The sequence below is a fragment of the Rattus norvegicus genome, chromosome 2, assembly GCF_036323735.1.
Source record: "Rattus norvegicus strain BN/NHsdMcwi chromosome 2, GRCr8, whole genome shotgun sequence".
NCBI classification, from domain to species: domain Eukaryota; kingdom Metazoa; phylum Chordata; class Mammalia; order Rodentia; family Muridae; genus Rattus; species Rattus norvegicus.
The window spans coordinates 222,625,885-222,648,751 of NC_086020.1; the positions used below are offsets into that span (position 1 = coordinate 222,625,885).

The window sequence follows — 22,867 nt, forward strand, 5'->3', positions numbered from 1 at the left end:
CACAGAAACAGGCAAGAAGCACCAAATTACAGCTCCTTCATCACATTACACATACTCCCTGGGTCCCCTAACGTACAACTGTGAATCCTGGATTCTCCAACATCTGTAGACATGCAGAATCTCAACTCAGCAGTAAGAGGAGCAGTGAAAACAGCACTATATTCAGAAAGTTTTTCTAATGTGTGTCTGTGTATGTGTGTGTGTGTCTGTATGTGTGTGTCTGTGTATGTGTGTGTGTGTCTGTGTATGTGTGTCTGTGTGTGTGTCTGTGTGTGTGTCTGTCTGTGTATGTGTGTGTGTCTGTATGTGTGTGTCTGTGTATGTGTGTGTGTGTGTCTGTGTATGTGTGTCTCTGTGTGTGTGTGTCTGTGTATGTGTGTGTAGATCTAAGTGAGACAGAGTCACTCTCCATGTAGTCCAGGCTTGCCATGTAGTCCAGGCTAGCCTCAAACTTTACATCCTCCTGTCTCATCCACCCCAGCAGCTGGGATTACAGGCATGCACCACCACGCACAGAACCCAAATTCGCTTTCCTTGAAATGGCTGCTAGTTGCCAAGATTCTGTTACCTCTGAAACGCAAGTGAAAACTCACATTTTTCTCTTTATCTCTATTAGAGGCAATCTGCCATGATCTTTTCTATGATGTACTATGAAAGTATTAAAAGAATCTACAAATTAATTACTTAAACTTTCCGTACATTAAGTCTTCAGGCTACAAAATAAACTATGCACTCTGGATGGTCACCACGCTCCTGATTCTGGCCATTACAAGGGCACTCTGAAAATAACAGCCAATTAGTTAAAACTTACCCTCCCCATCAATTTTAGTTTCTGAGCCGAAACATAATGACGTCAGACTAAGTCCGCTTGTAGCCTTTTGGTCTCAGCCTTCCCAGCCTCACAAAGTTTTTTGTTCTGTTTTCAAGTGTCAGCACCGTGGTAAGCAACCTCTTAATGTTGTAACCCCGAGACTTGGTCTCTGCTTTGGGGGTTTAAAATCCAGGTGGAGATCCAAAAGCACTGTGTTAAATACAATGGATGTCCCAAGAGAAGCCATCAAAAACCGGGCACCCTAATAGACCGTGTGTTGTCAATGGGGGTGTTTCAGTTCCTACTGAACTCTTGAAGCTGGGTAGCTTGTGAGACTAAGAGGTTTGTTTATTCAACTTAGGGTTCTGAAAGATGCAGAGGTCAAGGTCATGCAGCCACACCTGTTGAGGTCATGCAAGGTAAGTGGGTCATACAAGCAGGCACACCAAAGGGAGTCTTTTCTATCTAGTCACTCTCCGGGTGACCCACAAATCCATAACAATTAACCCATTAGTGCCCTCACAGTCCGACCACCTCTAAGGAGGTCAATTTAACATGCTCCGTTTTATTAATATTTATTTTGTGTACACAAAACACTCAAGCACTTAAAGCGAATAATCTTAAAAAGAGAAGCAAAGCAAAAGGGCAGCCACCTTTCCTGAGAAAGGAAGCACGTCTCACACAGCTGTTTCTATATGACTGTCTACACTAGTCGCTTCTGTTACTAAGAAACATTTGCAGAAAAACAAGGCTTACCTACCTCCTGCTTCTATCTCTCGACCTAAAGGAATATCCACTCAGAGTACATCTGTCTCCATGGCAACTAGTGTAATTGGGATGCTGCAACAGGAGGATAATGAAGAGAAAAACAGTGATTGGACTGAAAGGGGAAAAAAAATCCAAAACAAAACAAACCACAAATATGCCACACACAAGTGGTAAGGAAGGTAACCACCAAGAGAAAATGAAGAAGACAGAGGGAGTTTGCCAAGAGAGGAAGGTGGCTGTGCTCACCTCCGACCCGGGCTGTGAACCACATACCACTGCCTGGAGACTTAAGAGTATAATAGACAAACCCTTGGGAAAAGGCAAAGCTAGCTATTCATAGTGGTGAATGCATATAATCCCAGCATTCCATAGGCAGAGACAGGAGAATCAGGAGTTCAAAGTTAGCCTGGACTACAGGAGGCCCTGCTTCAAATGACGGACTATTTTTTTTTTTTTTTTGGTTCTTTTTTTTTGGAGCTGGGGACCGAACCCAGGGCCTTGCGCTTCCTAGGCAAGCGCTCTACCACTGAGCTAAATCCCCAACCCCCGGACTATTTAAAAATAGTAATTCTCGTCATGGTGGCTCACAAATGCACTTTGGAGGTGGAAGCTCGCCTGGGCTACAAAGCAAAACTGATGAAAACACAAAAGAAAGAAAAGAATTGTGTAGAAAGACAAGAAAGGAAGTGAGGCTTTAATAATGGGTAAATGGTTCTCACAGGAGTCCAGCCAAGATTCCCACACAGGTGCAGGATGCAAATGAAACATCTTAAAAGGAGGTGGGGAGAGAGACGGAATCCTGGGTCAAAGACAGCCTCAGGCCCGGCCAGGCAGAGGCAACTGGACACAGGAGGCCTGTAGGAGCAGCTTGCAGGGGTGGGAGGGGGTACAGCCAGGTCCTGCATTTGCCATGTGTTAGTTGAGTGAGAGGAAAGGTCAAGGAGCTTTGAGACAAGATCGTCCATAGCTCAGGCCATAACGATTAAGAAAGAGGTTTCCCACTGCGTGTTCTCGAGACTCACGCATCTGTGCCCTAAATCCTTCCTCCACAAACACTCAGTGACTACCACTGCCTACCACGTACATTGCTAAACCCAAAGTCTTACTCAACTCTCCAACAGCTTACAACACAGCCAATTACCCCACCTCCCCTCAACAGTCAACCGCATCTGCGATGTGGCTTTCCTGGTCTGCCCTGGCCTTGCTGGTGACTCCTCGTGTTCACCCTGACCTACTACCCACTTAGCTCTGCCCCGGGAGTCCCCAGACTTACAAAATCTCCCCATGTCATTCTTTCAGCCTTCATGCTACTCCTGGCATCTGGGCCCTAAAAGCAAGTCTTAATCACGACTGCTATCAGTCTCCACGGAGGTTACTAAAGGTCAACTGAAACTACCCAACTGGCAAACAGGAATGCCAGTCATTGCAGCCTTACCCTCCCGCCGACCAATCTCCTACTACTTCACATTTATAAGCTCCACCCACACACCCTCGGCCCTCAAACCCATCTGCCATTTTCCACCTCCAATACCATCCCCTACTCCAAGGCAAAGCAACTTCTCATGGAAGGCTGCTACTGCTTCATCATGGCTCCTTGCCACGCTCAGCTGGCAGCTACAGGGATATGTTGCTAAGTCAATCATTCCCTTCTCCTTATTTACTTCATGTCGCCTTCTTATGGCATTTGGAATATTTATATTTATCAACATTTACAATTAATTAACTATTAATATTAATCAAACACACATCTATAGTATTAATATTAATAATTATAATCATTACGGCATTTGAAATAACAACAGTAACAATAATAATACTTCTCAGAAAAAGTACAAGGCCTATCCAGCAGGTCCAGCTAACCCGTTCCCCCTATTCCTTCCTCCCCGCTCCCCTCACCCCTCCTCTCACAGCTCACGTGGTACAGTCATACTGGTCCCCCGTCCCTTGCACCTATTCCACGGGCTGGTGCAAGTGGTGCGGTCAGCTGAGCCTCGGAATCCTCCCAGTCTCAGTGGACACCTGACCTCTCTGATAAACCGCGTCCTGCTGCAGTAGACCTCTCCGTCCCTCTCAGCTTCCTTCAGAGAACCTGTCCAAAGCGAAGTGGATTGTCTTATCGGCTTCCACTTGCTTATCTCCCTGTCAGTCCCTCTGAGAGCCTGGCCTCTCAGCTCACACAGACTCTTCTTTCGAGGAGAAATCTTGCCTCATGTTCACGGCTGCATCTCGGAATGGCGTATAGGAAGCCATACCACGGGGTTGGGGATTTAGCTCAGTGGTAGAGCGCTTGCCTAGGAAGCACAAGGCCCTGGGTTCGGTCCCCAGCTCCGGAAAAAAAAAGAACCAAAAAAAAAAAAAAAAAAAGGAAGCCATACCACATAGGTGGTGTGTGTGTGTGTGTGTGTGTGTGTGTGTGTGTGTGTGTGTGTGGGAATAGGGGGATCTAGTACACAGTGGGTCCTCAAAAGACACATCAGGTTTAGAAGGAACCGAGGAGGACTGTAAACTCCATTTATAAACTCCAAGGGAGTCGCTCCTGAGAAGCAAGTGGCTGACCTGGAGCTGGGGGACATTTCACTGTGAGGTCCTTACTTACGCCCACCTCCACGCTCCCTCTCAAGCCCTAGTGTGCCATGCTTTACTTCCTGGCACTCCCACCTCCAGGCAAACTAGTGTCCGACGTCACGTAATGATTTCTCTGGCCCACATTTACTGTGGTTAAGCTTCACTAATGGTCACAGTGGGGAAGTAGACAAGAGGACAGCATTGCAGACAGGAACAGGGGAAGGGGAGGGTGGCAGTCAGTAGCCAGGTGAGCTGAGGAATTGTATATGGTCGTCCCACGGTGTCATTTCAGTGTGTGTTTGGCCAGTCAGTCACATTAACAAGAGATCAGAACCAGTTTTCTGTGATCCTCGCTGCGAAGCTGATACAATTCAATGAAAATACAACCCCCAACAGAAGTGGCAAATTCCTGCAAAACCCAGTACTTGGGAAACAAGAAAAGCGTTTCATGTTCAAAGCTAGCCTGGGCCATACCATGAGATCCTGACTCAGAGGCAGGATGGGGAAGAGACAAGACTACTCAAAGGCATCAGGTGGTGATCTCTAAGGGTTTGGTACGGTCTGAGTGTTTCCAGTATGGTTCTGTAGGGATCTCCAGGCGGGGTGTTGGCCGTGGTTGAACCTTTAAGAGCTGGGACTCCTAATTCCTAGTGGAATGAGGTAATGGACCCACTCTAGGGAGTGGATTAGTCTTCCAGAGACAGTTCCAGCAAGCGGCTGTCAGGAGGCCACCCCATGTTCCACCACTTTTGCCTTGCCTGTCACCGTGGAAGATGCCCCTGCCCTGTGAGACCACCCACCATGCTGTCGCTCAGCAGGAGCTCCTCAGTAGAGTATAATACTGGTCCTATCCTCTTGGACCTCCATAGCTGTGACTAAGAAAATGCTCTGCTTGGGTCTCAGGCGTTCTGTTTGAGTCCCGGGTGTTTGGTTTGGCGGTGGAAAAGAGACCAAGACAACAGCTCTTTAGGTCACCTGCAGAGGCAGACAGATTCCCTAAGGGAAGCTGGCTCAGCTGCCCTGCTTGCTACAGTAGCTGTTGGGCCCAAGTTAACACTGAGTTATCTGATCTTCAGCTATGGATGTGGAGTACAAAGAGTTGGGGGGGGCAGGTAAAAATGAAAAACCTGTTATATTGATGCTACATTCTGACATACTAGGTTGTATAAGACGACAAAAGTCATGTCTCCAGCTTCCTTTTACTGTAATCGTGTGCTGTTGGGACACTTGAGTTGCACGTAGGGTGACTGTGGCTGCTTTGCAGTTCATTTCCGTTGCTCAGCACCGGCTTCTGTGTTTCGCCCACGGAGCGGGCACGGCACGGGCCCAGGGTCTGGGTACAACCGACTGTCCCAGTTCATCCAGAAGAAAATAATAAAATTCAGATTAACAAGAGATGCCCGGCCGGGTGTGGTGGCGTAGGCCTTCTACTCCAATGCTCAGGACGCAGAGACAGGTGAATTGCACGGAGTTTGAAACTAACCTAGGAAGTGAGTTCCTGGCAAGCCAGGGCTGCAGAGTGAGACCCTGGCTCAAAAAAACAAAACAAAACATGACAGTATCCGTCTTCTAATTTATTAATGATGGTTGTCGGGAGACAGAGCAGACACCCATCCAATGCCTATGAAATATGAAAGTTAGTTTCTTGACCACTTATATGCCCAAAGCCTCGTTCTGCTATGGTGAGTGCTGACTGTTCCCTACGTGTCTTATTCTTAAAGGCTTCAATCCCACAGAGGTGCTTTGGGGCAGCAAAGGAACTTTAAGAAGCCAGGTCCAGGGGTTGGGGATTTAGCTCAGTGGTAGAGCGCTTGCCTAGGAAGCGCAAGGCCCTGGGTTTGGTTCCCAGCTCCGGGGGGGGGGGGGGGGGGGGAAGAAGCCAGGTCCAGAGAGGAGCCATTGAAGTCCCTGTCAGCAGGACCTGGGATGGTGGTAAAGACAGCAGGGACACTCCCTTGCTTCCCTGAAGTGAGTATCTGGTTCTGCATGCTCTTCTACCACAAAGTGCCTTGCCACCAGCCTAAAGGAACAGGTTTCCAAAGTGAGACCTCCAAGGTGAGAGCCAAAGCAGACCTTCCTCCTTACAAGTTGATTATACTGGGCATTACGGTACAGCGAAGGACACCTAGCCCCAGAGTTTGCCACAGGAAGAAGCAAACTATTAACCAAGACTTGCTTAATTGGATTCCCACAGGGCTCTATACCCCTAACCAGGGCAAGAGGTCTCTGGACTAAACAGCTAAAGGCTGAGAAAATTCTACAAATGGAATTTAGAGAACAGACCGAAAATTTTCCCTGAATGAAGTTTTCCCCAAACCGGCCTATCTTTATGAACATACATACATAGATACATAGATACATAGATACATACACACATACATACATACATACATACATACATACATACATACAAACATACATATCCTAAACTAACAGTGACTCTAAATTTAACAAAAATGTATTTGATAGAACTGAAAATGTAGGGGTTACCCTGACGGCTCGGTCAGTAGGACGTTTGCAGCGTACGCATGGGAACCTGAATTTGATTCCTGGCATCCACAGAGGGCCTGGCCCAGCAGTGAGCACCTGGGATCGAACCCCATGCCAGGGAGGTGGAAGAGATAAAAGGACCCTTTGGGCTTGCTGCCTAGAGACTCTACCAAAGTGGTGAGCTCCAGGCTCATCAAGAGACTCTGGCTCACAAAACAAGGTGAACAGGGATTGAAGGCACCAGCAGACTTCTGGTACCCCAGAGATAGACAGACAGACAGACAGACACTGGAGAAGAAAGCAGAAGCGGAAGATTCAGAGAGCAGATTCAGAGAACAGACGTGGGGGGAACAGACAGAGTACAGGCTGACCAGATGACTACATGGCTAGCTCGGCACCTTTCTCTGCTCCGCTCTGGTCACACGAGCTAGCTGGGAGCCTGCCCTAGCAAAAGGGCTAAGCTTTAAACTGTATTAAAAGTCTCTGTATCGGGGCTGGAGAGATGGCTCAGAGGTTAAGAGCACTGACTGCTCTTCCAGAGGTCCTGAGTTTAATTCCCAGCAACCACATGGTGGCTCACAACCATCTGTAATGGGATCTGATGCCCTCTTCTGGTGTGTCTGAAGACAGCGACAGTGTACTCTTACGCATAAAATAAATAAATCTTTAAAAAAAAAAAGTCTCTGTATCTTATCTACACTGCTGGCGGGTCCCAGAAAGCCCCATTATAATATCACTTATTTATTTTATTTATGTATTTTTGTACGTCGTGGGTGCTAGGAACGTACTGTTCCACTGAGCCCACCTTTAGCCCCCAAATATATACTGAATGTGTACAGACAGATAATGTGGCTCCTTCCCAAGTCTGAATGAGGGGTCAAATGGTCTAGGGGCTAGAAACGGCTCAGCAGTGAAGAACACTTCTTATTCTTATAGAGCACGTGTTCAATTCCCAGCACCCATACATTCACATGAGCTCTCAATCCTCCCCTCCGTGACTCTAGTTCCAGGGGATCAGATACCTCTTCTGACAGGCACACCTACGGTCCAGACATACATGCACACCAAACACCAGTGCACATAAAACAAATGTATTTAAGAGAAAAAAAAAAAAGAAGTCTCTGTAGCAGCTCTGTAGTCGCCTCCCGTTGCTGCCCGCAAGTTACAATGCTTAACAGCTTACAACGTACGTTTCTTTCACAGGCTTTCTGGCAATGTGAAATCTCACTGAGTTATGATCGAGGTGTAAACAGGGCTATTTGCCTCCCAGAAGCTTGGAGTCGAGTGGGGTCCCCATTGTTTTGCTGAATAAAAGTTCTAGAGACCATGCGTGTTCCTAGACTTCTGGTTCCCTTCCAATTGTGGCCACTGGATTGTTCTAATGACGCGGGCCATCTCATTCCAATCTCCTCCTGCTGACTTACAAGGATACTGTGGTAATACCATGCTTAGCTCGACGATCCAGGATAGCTCAGCCGTGATGACTGGAGTTTAGAACCTACATAAAGGTGAAAGGAGGTAACTGACTCCTCAAAATTGTCCTCTGAGCTCCCACATATGCACATATCCCACAGCCACATACACACAAAAATAAATAGACTTACAAAAAAGAGTCAATGAAATCTCAGGTCCTCTGTAAGTTAAAATAGTTAAAATCCTTATCAATTAGTAAAAAACCTAAAATTAAAAAACAAGACAAAACAATAAACTCAGGGCTGGAGTAATGGCTCAGTGGTTAAGAGCATTAGCTATTCTCCCAGAGTACCTAGGTTCGGTTCCCAGGAGCTCACAACCATCTGAAACTCCAGTCCCAGGAACACTATCGCCCTCTCCTGGCCTCTGTGGGCATTCCAGGTGCACAGACAACATGCAGGCAAAAAACATCCACAGATATAAAATAAATGAAAAAAAAATTAAACCAATAAAAATCTTGTCAGGTAGAGGGCCCAAGACTGTTCTTACTGCTCAGCCTATGTGACAGAAAGGGGAAATACCTTCTCCCTTCCTGTACTCAGGAAAGCCAAGCAAACACCTGACAACAGCATCCTGAAAATCGAACATACACATTTTCCGAATCCGTGCTCTAGCCATGACTGTCCACGGGCTAGGGTATAAGGAGCTGAGATACAGCATGTTCGTCTGGGTATGATCTTTCTCTCAATGAATTCCATATGTAGCAGGGGCGCCACAACAGTGGGATTCTACGTCTAACCCCCAGTGGTTGGGCTCCATGGTCCAGCCTCTCCCTTTGATACCTAATTCTGGAGCATGAATGCTACTCAGTGGACCAAGGGCTTGAGCAGACACGCTAATGCTCTGAGTTCACCTCAGCACCACAGAACAAGAAGAGAAGTTAGTTCTAAGGTTCGCTAACATTACCAAGCACCCCACTGTCTCTCACATCAAAGGGATCTTTAGGGGTTGGGGATAGCTCAGTGGATGAGTATTGGCCTAACAGGTCTACAACCCATTGTGATACACACACACACACACACACACACACACACACACACACACACGCACGCACGCACACGCACACGCACCCTGCAACGGGCAGGAAATGAAATGATGAAAAAAAATTAAATAAAACGAAGCTAATCCCACTGTCTTGTTTCAGGAGTCAGTGACTAACAGTTCTAAGGACTGGGTTCAATCAAATTTTAAATGATCCAGAGTCTTGCCTCTAACTTGCCAATCTCTGTCCCGAGATGGCACAGTTCTCAGTCCTAACGAATGTACCTTAGGAGACATAGTTTACATATATGAAAACGCGGAGAGTGGCATTTTCCCAGAAGTGGCCGATATACTAATTTAACCAAAACGGCATCTTGTGTTGCAATTAAGCTTGCTAAAGCGGCAGGCCCTGCCCATCCGAGCAGTTAAACAACCTGCTGAGTAAAGGACCTCACAGAAGACAGTAGCAGCCCTGTTACACAGCTGTCTGGGGCCTCCTAAAGAAAGACACACAGCGGCGAGGACAGTAGGGTTTGTGATTCCTAACGGCCTTGCAGTCCCAGGGACAGTGGTGCCCATGGTACAGTATTTCCCAGAAGGCAATGATCTGGGAGGGGCAGTACCAGCCGTGATAGACTCTCACTACCCACTCCCCTTATCTGCCCACCCGCAGGGAGGGCGAGCATACTGTGCCTGTGCTTCGAAAGCTGGCCAGCCTCCACGGAGGCACTCCCATCCCAAGGCAGTGTATCACCCCTGACATTTGTACTTTAACGACAAAGGACAGGAGTGGGAGAGTGACGAGCTGTCACAGAAGAAGTGAGCCACCTTGGTAAAGAAATATTCAACTTTTGAGGCCCTAGGATTGAAACCTCTTTTTAAGTTAGAAGTGTAGCTTTTATGTTTAAACAACAACAACAACAACAACAAAAGACAAAACAAAATAAAACAAGCAAAAAAAGGACAGGGTGTGGGGGTGTGTGTGTGTGGGGAGATGGCCATGCCAGCATTCCCCGAATGGTTTCTACACATTAGGTTGCATAATTCACATGATTCCCCTCTGACACAAATACCATTTCATTCCCATTTTACATCCAGGAAGTGGAAGGTGTTCTTTAAGGTAACCCAGGGGCAAGTAGGGTTACATAGAAACGTTTGCAACTATGAGAGTTCAAGACCAGGCTGGTTTAGAAAGTGGGTTCCAGGAGACACAGGTAAAAAAATAAATCTTTAAAAAAAAAAAGAATGTGTAGAAAGTTTTGGCTTGAAAAAATATATGTGATATCAACTTAAGTACAACTTATATAAACAAATTCTAAGGCTATATTTCAAGTTGTTATAAGTAAATCATCAAATGGCAAAGGGAAACCACCACATGTGGTTTCCTATATACACTTTAATTCTCCTTATTGTTCCTTTAAGGTTTCCGTTGACTCACAAGCCACGGTAGAAAATATTTACTCAGCTGAACAGAATCCATATCTGAAGGAGGCTGAATTCCACACCCCTTACATCCTAATATGTTTGGCAAAAACCACAGGGATAAATTAACTAATTAATTTCTTGAAACAGGATTTCACTATGAGGCCCTGGTTAACGTGGACCTCATTATGTAAATGGGTTTGAACTCACCGGCCTGGATAAAGGGTGTGCATGTCACGAGGCCCAGATAACATTCGCTCAAACTAGATGGAATTAGAAATGAGATAGAAGCCTGAGGCAACATGGACAATTGACTCAGTAGCAAATAAGGCGTGACACACTTGTACAGCTTGAGAATCTCTATAAATAGAAATGTACCGTGCTCACAATGAAAACAATGGGCATTCCTTGTATTTTCATTAAATCGAAAAAGTTTTGAAAGTTACCGACTTAAAAACAATACAATCGGCAGCTGGGGTGGCTCATGCCGTCAATCCTGGCACCCAAGAAGCAGGGCAGGAGGATCTCTGTGAGTTCAAGAGCAACCTGGTCTACAGAGAGAGTTCCAGAACAGCCAGAGCTACAGAGGGAGACCGCTTCTCAAAACAAACAAAATGGGCAAACAATAAATAATATAAAATGAACACAATTTGTTCCAAACCTAACATACTAAATATGATAACATGAATATCTGAAAAGATCAGCTCGCCGGTACTGACGATGTAACAGAAGTAAAATTTCCTTTTAGAGATGCCTGGAAAAATGAACACGTTTCTACTCTGCTCTATTTCCTCAAAATAAAAATAAGGTTAGCCTTCTGACTAATATAAAAACATAAGTGGTGCTTTAGAAAAGCTGGAATGTTCTTCTCATCAGATAATCCTCAGTATAATGCACCAGAACCCCACTGGGCAACTCCCCCAGCGTTGATCCTGGAGCTGAAAGAACACGGAAGTTGAGATTTAAGAAAAGAAAAAAGCAGAGGGACTGGGGATGGAGTTGGTGATAAAAGCACAAGTTTAGCAGCACCCCCCCCCCCCGATTTGATCTCCCCTAAAGATTCAACAGACAACAGAACGTTTCTTTCGGAGTCTGAAAATGGCCTTTGTAGAAAAACAGCTAAGTTAAATAGTTTTTTTTTTTTACTTTTTAAAATGCAAAGCGACTGAGAAAATGACCACGTTGCATATTGATATTTAATGCAAAGCTGCTAAAAAAAATAGTGAAATCGAGGGTTCAGCGGTTAAGAGTGGGTATACAGAGGGCCCCAGCGAGTGATTACTCGCACCTTCTGTGGTGGGATTCACAACTATCTCTAACCCTAGCTCCAGGGAGATCTGACACCTCCAGCCTCAGAGATGCCAGTACTCGGGTGCACAGACCCACACACATAAACACAATTAAAATGAAAACTAAGGGAAATGTTTAGAAATAGTGAAAACTGGAGACAAACTTGGTGTCCCACAATGTGGGACTGGTTTGGAAAACCAAACATAGGTGAGAATCTTTTAGTGAAGACTCGGTTACAGTGGAGTGGGGGTGGAGTAGTTAGAAAGTGCAGAAAATACGCCCAGTTTTATATCGGACAACTTTCAAGTTGTTCACTTTGGGAAATTCAAGTAACTGCTGCAAACTGCTTTCTCCCCAGTCAGAAGTAAAGTGAGAAGGTCTGCCTTGTTGCTGGAGGGATGGCTCAGAGGTTCAGAGCAGTGTCCGCTCTTCCAGAGGACCCATGTTTGATTCCCAGCACCCACATGAAGGCTCATAACCATCTATAACTCTAAATTCTAAGGGATCTTATCTTCCTCTTCAGACCCCCCTGGGCGCTGCATGCTCACACAGACATCCGTGCAAGCAGAGTACCCCTTCACAAGAGAGCGAGAATCCCTCTCATGAGGTAACAGAGATCAGGTATAGGAAGCAGGTCATACCACCCAGAACATTCTCCACACGTTAGCCCTAGCTCTTACGTGCACTCACATGTGAAAACCAGGAAATTATAACGGTTATGTGATTGTTACGGGGAAAACAGATTTATTCGGCCCATTTTTTCCTACATATTTCTTAACATTACTTCTAATATAAGGAAAACGAGGATGTGGGGACCGTCACACACCATGGTAATCCTGTTAGAGATCGACCTTAGCTCCTTGTTAATAGGAAATAAATCTTAGTTGAGGTAAACACACCCTTCGTATTTCATTCCAACGGGTCTGTTTTACATCGTTTAAACTAGTCAACACTCTCCAATAGGTAAAGCAAGGTATCCTTAGAGCCCCACAAGAACGCAGGAGCTCCAGCTGAAGTACCATCAGATGGCCACTAGAGAGGCAAGCCAGCATAGCTCAGTCTCCTGCTCCCTCACAGTTCCCAGCCTTCCTGCTTCTGGACCCCATAATATTCGGGTTTTATTCTACTGGACTTTGTAAGTCACAAGGGAAGCAACGGGATCTCCATTTTCTCACTCGCTAGATAATAGTTGCTTAATAAATGTTCAGCAAATATGAGTTGAATACTACTTGATACTCATAGTTCAGGATTTGATTTCCACCTGAAGATAAAGGAAAGTTTTGCTTTCAATAGTCCAGAATTCTTAGGAATTGTTCCTGGGGGGAGGGGTGGGCATGGTAGAGCACATCTGCATTCCCGGCACTTGGGAGGCTGTGGCAGGGGGGTCTCACTTTCAAGTAGCCCTACACAGTAAGACTGACCTTCCTGGTTCCCTCTCTCTTCCTCTTCCCCGCTCCCTCTTTTCCCCTTCAAAATATAGCCTCAATGTATCACTTTTTAAAAAATGTCATAATCTGTATCTCATTGTCTATCTTAACAAAGAAAAGAATTTCTCTGTATATTTTGTTTAAAGTTGTACAGACAGAATGAGAGCTAAGGCAGGGCCTGGCAACCACCTTGAGTCCCCTACATCCCCAGGGCCACTGCCCACTCTCCACACTACCAGGTTATAGGTATGAGATCAAGAACAGGGGTTGGGGATTTAGCTCAGTGGTAGAGTGCTTGCCTAGGAAGTGCAAGGCCCTGGGTTCGGTCCCCAGCTCCGGAAAAAAAAAAAAAAAAAAAAAAGAACCAAAAAAAAAAAAAAATCAAGTGAGAACAAGAACAAATGCTTCTGATCCCTCCAAAATGCCTCCTAGGGCTTTTACCAAGCTCTGGGAAAAAGAAACTCAGAACACGGTGAACAATCTACTGGTGTTCCTGAGTTTCTCTAAAGGTTCATAAGTCAACCAGTTTAACTTAAAAATGAAACTAACAGTAAATTAAATATTAACTTTCTTTAAAAAAAAACACATCGTTTACTTAGGAGATCACTGTGAAATAAGACTTTATCAGTGGACCAAGGAATATGGTCTATAAAAACAAAACAAACAAAAACGAAATTTGCTTGCTTCTAGGAAAGAAAAGGAAAGAAAGGAGAGGAAAGGAGAGGAGAGGAAAGAAAGAAATGGCAGAGAGCTCACTACAAATACCTTCTGCAAAGTCCAGGCTCCTTCTCTGTCCTTCTGCTTTGATGTCTCTTAAACACTTACTGGGTGGGGACAAAACCTTCTTAGGTATCCACCAGCAATGTTTAACTTCCTGAAAACCTCCCTTCCCACTCTAAGGGAGTAGACAACAGTATTTCACGTGCTAACCTGGGCCCGCCAGGTCTGTCAGAAGGAAACTGGCATTTACCTAAGCCAACTGGAACTTGCTATTATTTACGTGTCAAGAGTTACTATTTATTGAAGTTTGCTTTGAAGAAAGAGGTTTATGTTCAGACTTTTGCACTTTCCATCCTCAATTACTAACCTCATTAATCCTTATTTAATCTTCGGGGTTTTTTTGTTTTTTGTTTTTTGTTTGTCCTGGAGGTTCTAATGTCATTTTTATCCGTTTGGAATGGTTAACATAACCGAGGATTCAGGAATAGTTAAATGAAGCTAATCATGAAACCAAAGAACAGTTAAAGAAAGATTCAAAGTCCATCCGAACCCACTGACAAAAAAATTGAGCCTCTTTAGAATTTCAAACACATGCCATGATTTTGAGGTCATTTTAGAAATAAACAAGTCTTGAAAATATAGGAATGGCGGATTAATAAAAGATTACAGGAAATAACATTTGAACTATTTGCTTTTGAAACAGAACGATCACCGGACCCACAGACTGTGACAGGGTAAGGTCCACTCCCACCTCTCTGTGCTGACACACCGAGTCTCCCTTCTTTAAGGGGCTCAGGTCTGAACCCCAAAGGTAGAGAGGTCCCCTTGGGCAGCCTGGAGCTGGTCTAGTGCACAGCTCGTCAGCGAGTGACAGTCTCTCCTCCACCACCTGAACTTCAACCCTGACCCCCCAGAGCGGCACTGCACAACCTATGGTTTAACCTGTGCCATTTCAACACCGCCACCAAGTACCCGAAAATGGGTCGCAAATGAATGAGCAGCAGGCTGGGAGGAGAGACAGCCACTAGCTGACCCCCAGCAGGTGGAAAATGAGCAAGGATGCCCGGGGCGGGGCGGCTGGGGGAGGCGGTGGCGACCAGAGCCAGGTCCCCCGCTGGAGCCACGTCCCCGCGCGCTCCGCAGGACGCGCAGCCCGCAGCCCATCCTCCTCCCGGCCCGGCGCTCACCGCTCGCAGCCGGTGCTCGCACGCCGGGGGCGCTCGCTGGGCGCGGAGGACCCGGGGGACCGGGCCCGAGAGCTGCAAACTTTGCGCGGGTCTCGCCCGCAGAGGTAGCCGCTCCGCCCCAGGCCGCAGTCCGGGCGCCGCAGCGGGCCGGGCTCCGGGCGGCTCCGGCGGCGCCGAGGGCGGGGTCTCCGGCCGGCGGAGCCCCGGGCAGCGCGCAGCTCTGTTTACCGCGGGCCCGCCCTCCTCCCAGCCCGCGCCCTGCGCGCTCCTGACATCATTCATTCTCGCACTCTCGCCAGCCTTCTCCTGCTCCCAGCCGTGACTCACCCCGGGCCCGAGGCTCCTGCGGGCTCCCACGACTCCAGCGACCGAGTCTCTCCGGACGCCTAACCGAGCTCGAAAAACCGGTGCGACTTCTTCGGGGAGGCGATCCCAGCCGACCCTCCCTCCCTCTCTGCGGCCCTAGAAGATGCAGCGAAGGAGGGGCTTGGCAGGCAGCACGAGGTGGCTCCCGGCCGCAGGCTGAGCGCAGAGCAGGGCAGACCTCCCTGAACGCGGGCGGGGATCAATCTGGGAAAGTTCTCTGGGTGCCGCTCCCAGTAACTTTCAGGGGTGGGGCAGGGAAGGGATAAGCCACCTCCACACCTCCTCGGGTTTCGGAAACTGCTTCCTAATTGCGACGTGTGCGGGCCAGGGGCACCGGCGCTGACTCAAGGGGTGGTGCCCCGCCTAGGTCGAGGGGGTGGGTTTCCAAACATCACAAGACTGCCTGGCGAGGTTAGTCACCAAGGGCCTGGTGGCACCTCTAGGTGAGCTGGAAGGGTGCTTGTTCCCAGTTAATGAGACTAATGATGCTAACCACCTTATCATTTGCTCCGTTAGGTGAATTGCGTCTTCACAAGGATGAGAAACCGGAACCAGAATGACCATTCAAAGAGTGACTGTCTACTTAAATGAACCTGTGCCTTTCTGTTGCCTTGGGGGCACAAGTGTCCATATGTGCGCCCCCCCCGGGGGGGGATGACCTCACCAATTAGATAGAAGGAAGGGTTGTCTCTGCCTAAAAATGGCCAAGGCTCGGCATTTCCTAGAAGTTGTTTCCACACCTTGTGGTAGTTTTTAGTCAACCATGGCCCTCTTGGAGGGAGTAACTAGGCATCCGGGCAACTGGCTAAACCTCCAGTGAATTTAATTGATAGAAATGTTTTTTATGTCATTGCGTACTTCCCTTTCTGGTTTAGGTTCGCACGTGTAGGATTGTACAGACTGTCCTATGGGGATTAACATGATCCACAATAGCAACAACAACAATAATAACCACACCAACAATAATAAGCATTTCTGGCGTTTCGTGTGGGTATTTTTTATGACAATAATCATTAAACCCAATGGCAGCAAAATAGAACCCCGAGGGAGGTGCGAGGCTGGCAGGTCAGAGATGATGTCCAAACACTGACGTTTAAGTGAACCTCTCCTGCGATTACCACAGGTTAGACTTCATTGTGGGGGAGTGCACTTGTCTCTGAGCCACAGAAAGGTTGGGATCCAGAAAAAGAGCGTCAACACTGAGATTTCTTTTCCTTGGGTTTATTTTTCCTTTGCAGTAAGGAGTCCCTTTTTACATTTACAAAACCTAGGCATTGTGCCCAGAAGGCAATAGAAATGGATTGGTTTCCTAGCATGCTGACCGAGTAAATGGAAATTTGAACCAACACCCCCCCCCCCCACGCCAGACAACCACAGATGTAATTCAGAAGTTTAGTGTCTGATCCATGGGTGACAGAGAGGGTCAAGAGTCTATGTGAACCTGGGTGAACAATCCGCCTACCTCCTACTTTATAATTCAAATATTTGTACATTAGGAAGATAGGTATAAGACCTGAGATAAACGGAAATTGTAGGGTTTTTGAACTGTGTACATGGGTGAAGTTTTAAGAGCCCCAAAGCCCTCAGCCCTGGGCATACTGTTGCAGGATGATTGCTTCAGATTCTCCATGGCCTCCGTGCCACAGGCTGTTTGATGGAGCTTGGAACATGTGGTCCTATTGTGCTTTCAGTGGCCTATTCTGTCATGCCATTTACAGAAAAATAAAGTGGGGTGTGTTGAAGCACTCCCTTAATTCTGGCTTTCGGGAGCCAGAGTCAGGAGTATCAGGAGTTCAAGATTGACTTCTTCCATATAGGGACCTCAGGTCAATCTGTGCTACATTAGACCCTGACTTCAAAACAAGCAAAATACAAACGAGTAAGAGTGTGTTTATGAATGAGCTTGGTGTAGTTTTTCTGTGCTGCTCACTGACTTTTAAAACTCCAGATTATGGGGTTGGAGAGAGTACTGGCTCTTCTAGGGAATAGGGGTGGGTTTCAATTCCCAGCACTTGCATGGCAGCTTACAACTGTCTTGTCATTCTTGTCCCAGGGGACCCAATGCCCTCCTCTGGCTTCTATGGGCCCTGCATACACAGGATGCATGATATGCATGCAAGTAAAAATGGACATAAAATAAAAATGTAAAAAGAAAGCAGATTATTTTTCTTAATGCCTATGTTCTGACAGTTACTTTTCACTGAAAGAGGTTTCTTTTTCTTTCAACCTACCAAAGTTTACGGAATCCATGGTTCGACATCTTTTAAAATGTTGTTTGTTTGGGCTGGGCAGATGGCTCCGAGGTTAAGAGCGCTTGGTTGCTTTTACAGAAGACCCAGGTTCAATTTCTAGCACCTGTATGGTGGCTCAACTACCATCTGTTACTCCAGTTCCAGGGAACCGGACTCCCTTTTCTGGCCAGCACAGGCACCAGGCAAAACACCTACACACATAAAATCAAAAGAAATCTTAAAAAAAAAAATAATGTCGGTGACCTTTCTAAAGGAGAGAAAGGAGTTGGAAATAAAGCTCGTGGTAAAGTTTGGCTAGATTTGTGAGTTGGATCCCTAGTGTAGGGAAATGAACAACTCAATTGGCTTCTCTGAGAGGAAAGGGTGGTAGGAGGACTGGGTGTGGTGCTACATAGCTGTAATCTGAGCCCTGAGTAGGATTGCTGAGAGGATCAAGCATTAGAGTCAGCCTGGGCTACATAGTGAGACCTATCTGGAAAGGTGTTGTGAAGAGAGGACAGCTTGTAGGTAAACAGGTTCATGTCAGTTCCTTTTCTAAGACAGAGCACACTGTAAATCAGCTTTTACAAATATTTTTTTTTGGTTTAATAAAACAAACTGATTAATACAGAGAAAATAGTACTTTTCTCCTTGTTTTATTTTATCTTCTGCTTTCAACATACCCAGAGTCAGGTATTTAACCAGTGAATTTTTATCGAATTTCTACTTGGTGCCCATGGTATCTAAGGAACACCTAATGTACTTTCTAAGCATTCCTAAGCAATAGGAAAAGGCGGTTTCTCCTTCCTTCCTTCTTCCTTCTTTCCTGTCCTACCTTCCTTTCTTCCTTTCTTCTCTTTCCTTCCTTCTGTCCCTCCCTCCTTCCTTTCTTCTTTCTTTCCTTCCTTCCCTCCCTCCTTTCTTCTTTCCTTACTTTTCTTCCTTCATTTCTTTTCTTCCTTCCTTCCCTTCTACCTTTCTTATTTCTTTCTTTCCTTCCTTCCTTCTTTCCCTCCCTCCTCCTTTCTTTCCTTTCCTTCCTTCCTTCTTTCCTTCCTTCCACCCTTCCTTCCTTCTTCCCTTCTCTCTCTCTCTCTCTCTCTCATTATATGGGAATGTTAATGGAAGTGTTTTCTGTAACTTCCCTGATGTCCTGTACTCCACCTGGCATAGAATTGTTAAGGAAATAAAGGAATGCGCAACCACAAGGAACAAAGGAGAAGGGAATTCTGTTATGAAATACTACATAACCAGCAGGGGTGGGGAGGAATAATGTAGGTCTACCTTATGCATTCTTCTGAGGAGGGTAAAGAGTGAACACACTGTAGAAAGCAGTCTCAAGTTTAAAAACAAAACAAAAACTAAAGGATCATGGAGACAGCTCAGTGAATAAAGGTGCTTACTATCCATCCTGATAATCTGAGGTCAACTCCTGGGATCCACTTTGTGGAAGGAGAGAGTTGTCCTCTGACCTCCACGTGTGCCCTGCAGCTAGTTCCACAAAGAAACCTTCGGTAGAGCAGTGCCTTAAGGGACCATAAAAATGAAAGCAGAGAGGGAGACTGCCTGGGGGGTGGTGGTAAAAGGTTAAGAAGGGAGAGGAGTGTGGGAATGAAAGATTGATAAGGAGGTCCAGAGAAATAAAGGCTGTGTGGAAAAGCTCTATGGGAATCTGTTGTCTTGTAACTCGATTAAAAAGCACAGTAGGTTTCTTGGGAAAGGGGTTAACTAATTAGAAGGGAGATACTCTGAGTTGCTGTGTATCAGCTCCCAGAAGCTGTGGGTTACTTTAAAACAAAAAAGACCCCATTACCAAGTGGAACACTTTCATATGAGCTGATGTTCGGGGAGGCTCCAGTGGCCCCCAGAACGGCACAGCTCTTGCAGTTCTTCTTGGTTACCCACAAGAACTAGGTGATGAGACTAAAGGTACTTCACCTCAGTTGCACGATATAGAGTAATCGAACTAGAACTAAATGAACACTTCCTCCCTGGTGGGATAGTTCACGGTGCCAGAAGGGACTGTGCAGACTGCAGGAGGGAAAAGGGCGGACTTCACTGGGAACCCTGGGCAAGGCAATACTAACCCGCCAGGCAAGGTGCACAATAGTGGCAAAGCTATGACAGGGCAACCAAATGCTCTCTGATTGGATCGGAGGCCCCCAGGAGGGAACCGTGGTATTTTAAACTCATCAAAACCACTTATCATTGGACCTAAGGGGGAACTCGCTGTTTTGTTCCATTGAGTTTACACCGTGTCCACTGACTTCTAAATATCTGTATTTATACCTGTAAACAAACGATACCCTCAGCCTTAATCCTGGAAGCATCTCTTTGCAGTGAACAGTGGCGAATGCAGAGACTCATGGCTGCTCACGAAACACAGTGCAGGTGGAGGACGGCATCCACAGCGCCACCCACAGCCTTGCCATGCATGGTGCAGGCTGGGGAAGACACCCAGAACACTTCCTGTCTCCATATCATGTGACTCTGGAAGATGGTGGCGATACCGCCACCACCACCGTCACCACCACCCTTGCTTGATACCATGCCATGCTGAGCAGTTGGGTGAAGGACACCCAGAGAACCATCTGCCACTACATCACTAGGCTCGAGTGGAAGACAACCAGAGGCCCGCTGGTCGCGTGGCCCTCCCACAGCGGAAGCCACTGCAGTGTGCAAGTATGGGACGGCCAGATGGGACAGAAAGAGAAGAAGAGCAGTTTGAGCATTATGAAGATAGGTCGAACCAGAGATGTGAAGGAGGAAAGGCACACCCTGTTGTAAGTAGCCCTCCCCCCCTCCCGGTCTGAGGTCACGGTGAAGTGTCATGCTGCTGCTGAGGGCCATGTCTGAGTCTGTGGTTCTTCAGCAGGAGGGTATGTGTCCATGTTAATGGCTCATATCATTAAAGACCATACAGACATCCTTGGTCTGGGCCGCCACCAGTGACCACACTGACGTCCAAGGGCTGTGCAGAGCTGGCTTTGCCCTTCACTAGCTGAGGTACTCTGGAGAGCTGGCCCTACCTCTCACTGGCTGGAGCACAGGATAGCTGGTCCCGGTGGCAGGAGAGTGGAAGAGATGACCCTGCGGACTTCACTGGGCTGGGTGAACTAGCCAGGGCAGTGCTGGAGAGCTCGCCCTGATGGCGTGGGTGCAGGAGATCTGGTGGGATGACCAACTCAGCTACCACCCAGATCCAGGGCTTTGAGGTGACCCATCCCAAGACCTACTTCATCTGTGAACTGCTGAATCATGTTAAAGGGCCGGTCCTGCAGATCCAAAGCTGCAGGATCTCTATGACACAGGGCAACAGCAGGATATCCGGGAGGAATCCCAGTGAGGATCCAGTACTGTAGTCTAGCAGAAGCCAGGCCTTGAAGAAGACCAGTGTCTCATTGCAGTGAACATTTGCAAGTGAAGATGTGTGTGAAAAGGGTGTGTAAGGTATACCAGGGACACACTGCGACACACGTCAGCTTCTGTGATGAGATGTTCTCTATGCTCTGTTTTGTTTCTTTATTTTTATTTCTTATTTTCTTTTGGGAGGAGGTTGCAAGGGCAGAGAGCAGATTGGAAGGGGAGGGGAGTTGAGTGGGAATGGGGTACATGATGTGAAACTCACGAAAATCAATAAAAAGTAAAAACAAAACAAAACAAAAACCCCCACAAGCGAGGCAATACTAAAACTCAGGAAGTGGAATTATACTGAGCCCATGTATTCTGGGAGCTCGCTTCTACTTCTAAAGCAAAATAAAATAAATACAGCTAAAAGGTAAGGTACCCCCTTTCTGCATTTTTTTTAAATGGGACTCACCATCTTCAGGGTGATCCAAGGAGCAAAGCTTCCTATTTGTTGAATGCTTATTTAAGCACAGGACTGCAGGGAGTCCTGGGTTGACCTGGGCTGCCTTGAGAGTCACGCTTCATGAGATCTTTCAGGTTAGAGTCAGCAGCCCTGGGGCACAATGTACCTTCCAGTTCCTGTGATACAGAGTCACTCACTCAGGCAGTGGAACATTCAGACCACCTCTGTGTTTCTCCACGCTCCTTAAAAGTCAATGAAGCAAAGAAATCTGACAGGACGATTGGTCTTAGACATTAATCTTGTGTACCCTGGGTAGCTAACGAATCCTGGCAACCACCATTGTATTCTTTCCTCTCAACCACCTTGATATTTTGTTTCTGATACTGGTATAAAGAGTCTGATTGCTTGCAAAAAACTTGTCACAGCGGTGACCCCTCCAACCTGTGCCTGGTCAAGATTCATTTCCCACAAGCCATATCGAACAACCTTGGCCTAGTAAGTACAAGGGTCTAATCAGATTGCCCCAGTTGTATTCACATTTAGTCTTTCCCAGTAACCTTTATGAGTCAAGAGAACATTAAGGGAAAGTGATATTGTGACCAGAGATGTCCCTTAGAGAAATGGCATTGAGGGTTGGGGATTTAGCTCAGTGGTAGAGCGCTTGCCTAGCAAGCACAAGGCCCTGGGTTCGGCCCGCAGCTCCAGAAAAAGAAAAAAAAAAAGAAAGAAAGAAAGAAAGAAAGAAAGAGAAATGGCATTGATAGAACATAAAGCCAAATCTTTTGTCTCCAGTGTTCATACTCTCAGGCGCTGTTTCCTAAACTTCACCTACTCTGGTAAAAGCTCTTTAAAAAAAAACAATATTTTTTTTATAGTTTTAAAATTAAGGGTCAGCTAGATGGCTCGGTGCAAAGATGCTTACTGCCAAGCCTAACAGCCAACTAGGGTTCCATCCTCAGGACCAACATGATGGGAGGAGGGAACTAACTCCCAAAATTGTCCTTTGACTTCTGCAAATGCACTGTGGCACACACACACACACACACACACACACACACACACACACACACACACACACAGAAAGAGAGAGACAGAGACAGTGAGAGACCGAGGGGGGGGAGGGAGGGATGGAGGGAAGAAGGAGGGAGTAAATAATGTGTTTAAAAAATAAATTGGATTATTTTAAATTACTAAAAATATCAGATGGCTCTCAGCCCTGTTCTGACTAAATCATAGCAGTGACTATGTAGGTGGGAGCTCAGAATGAAGAGGGTAGGAGGAAGATCAGAAGACATTTCTCTATATTTTGCTCTGTATGCTTTCTT

The 22,867-nt window shown here is 46.5% G+C and overlaps 2 protein-coding genes across 6 annotated transcripts in view; one reads left to right on the top strand and one right to left on the bottom strand.

The window, feature by feature from the left end:
- The window catches only part of Sgms2 (sphingomyelin synthase 2), a 74,144-nt gene extending 58,224 nt beyond the window's left edge, over positions 1–15,920 (bottom strand). The window contains exons 1-2 of one of the 5 annotated variants that reach the window (XM_063281956.1): positions 13,993–15,120; positions 1,572–1,651 (exon numbers count right to left, since the gene is read on the bottom strand). The gene's annotated coding sequence lies outside the window, so the exon portion shown is untranslated. The other 4 variants (XM_039102450.2, XM_039102451.2, XM_017590934.3 and 1 more) reach the window with 4 other exon arrangements.
- Positions 15,921–20,218: 4,298 nt separating this feature from the next.
- Papss1 (3'-phosphoadenosine 5'-phosphosulfate synthase 1) overlaps positions 20,219–22,867 on the top strand; it is a 142,373-nt gene continuing 139,724 nt past the window's right edge. Inside the window, exon 1 of the mRNA XM_063281662.1 lies at positions 20,219–20,514. The gene's annotated coding sequence lies outside the window, so the exon portion shown is untranslated. The remainder of the gene's footprint in view (positions 20,515–22,867) is intronic.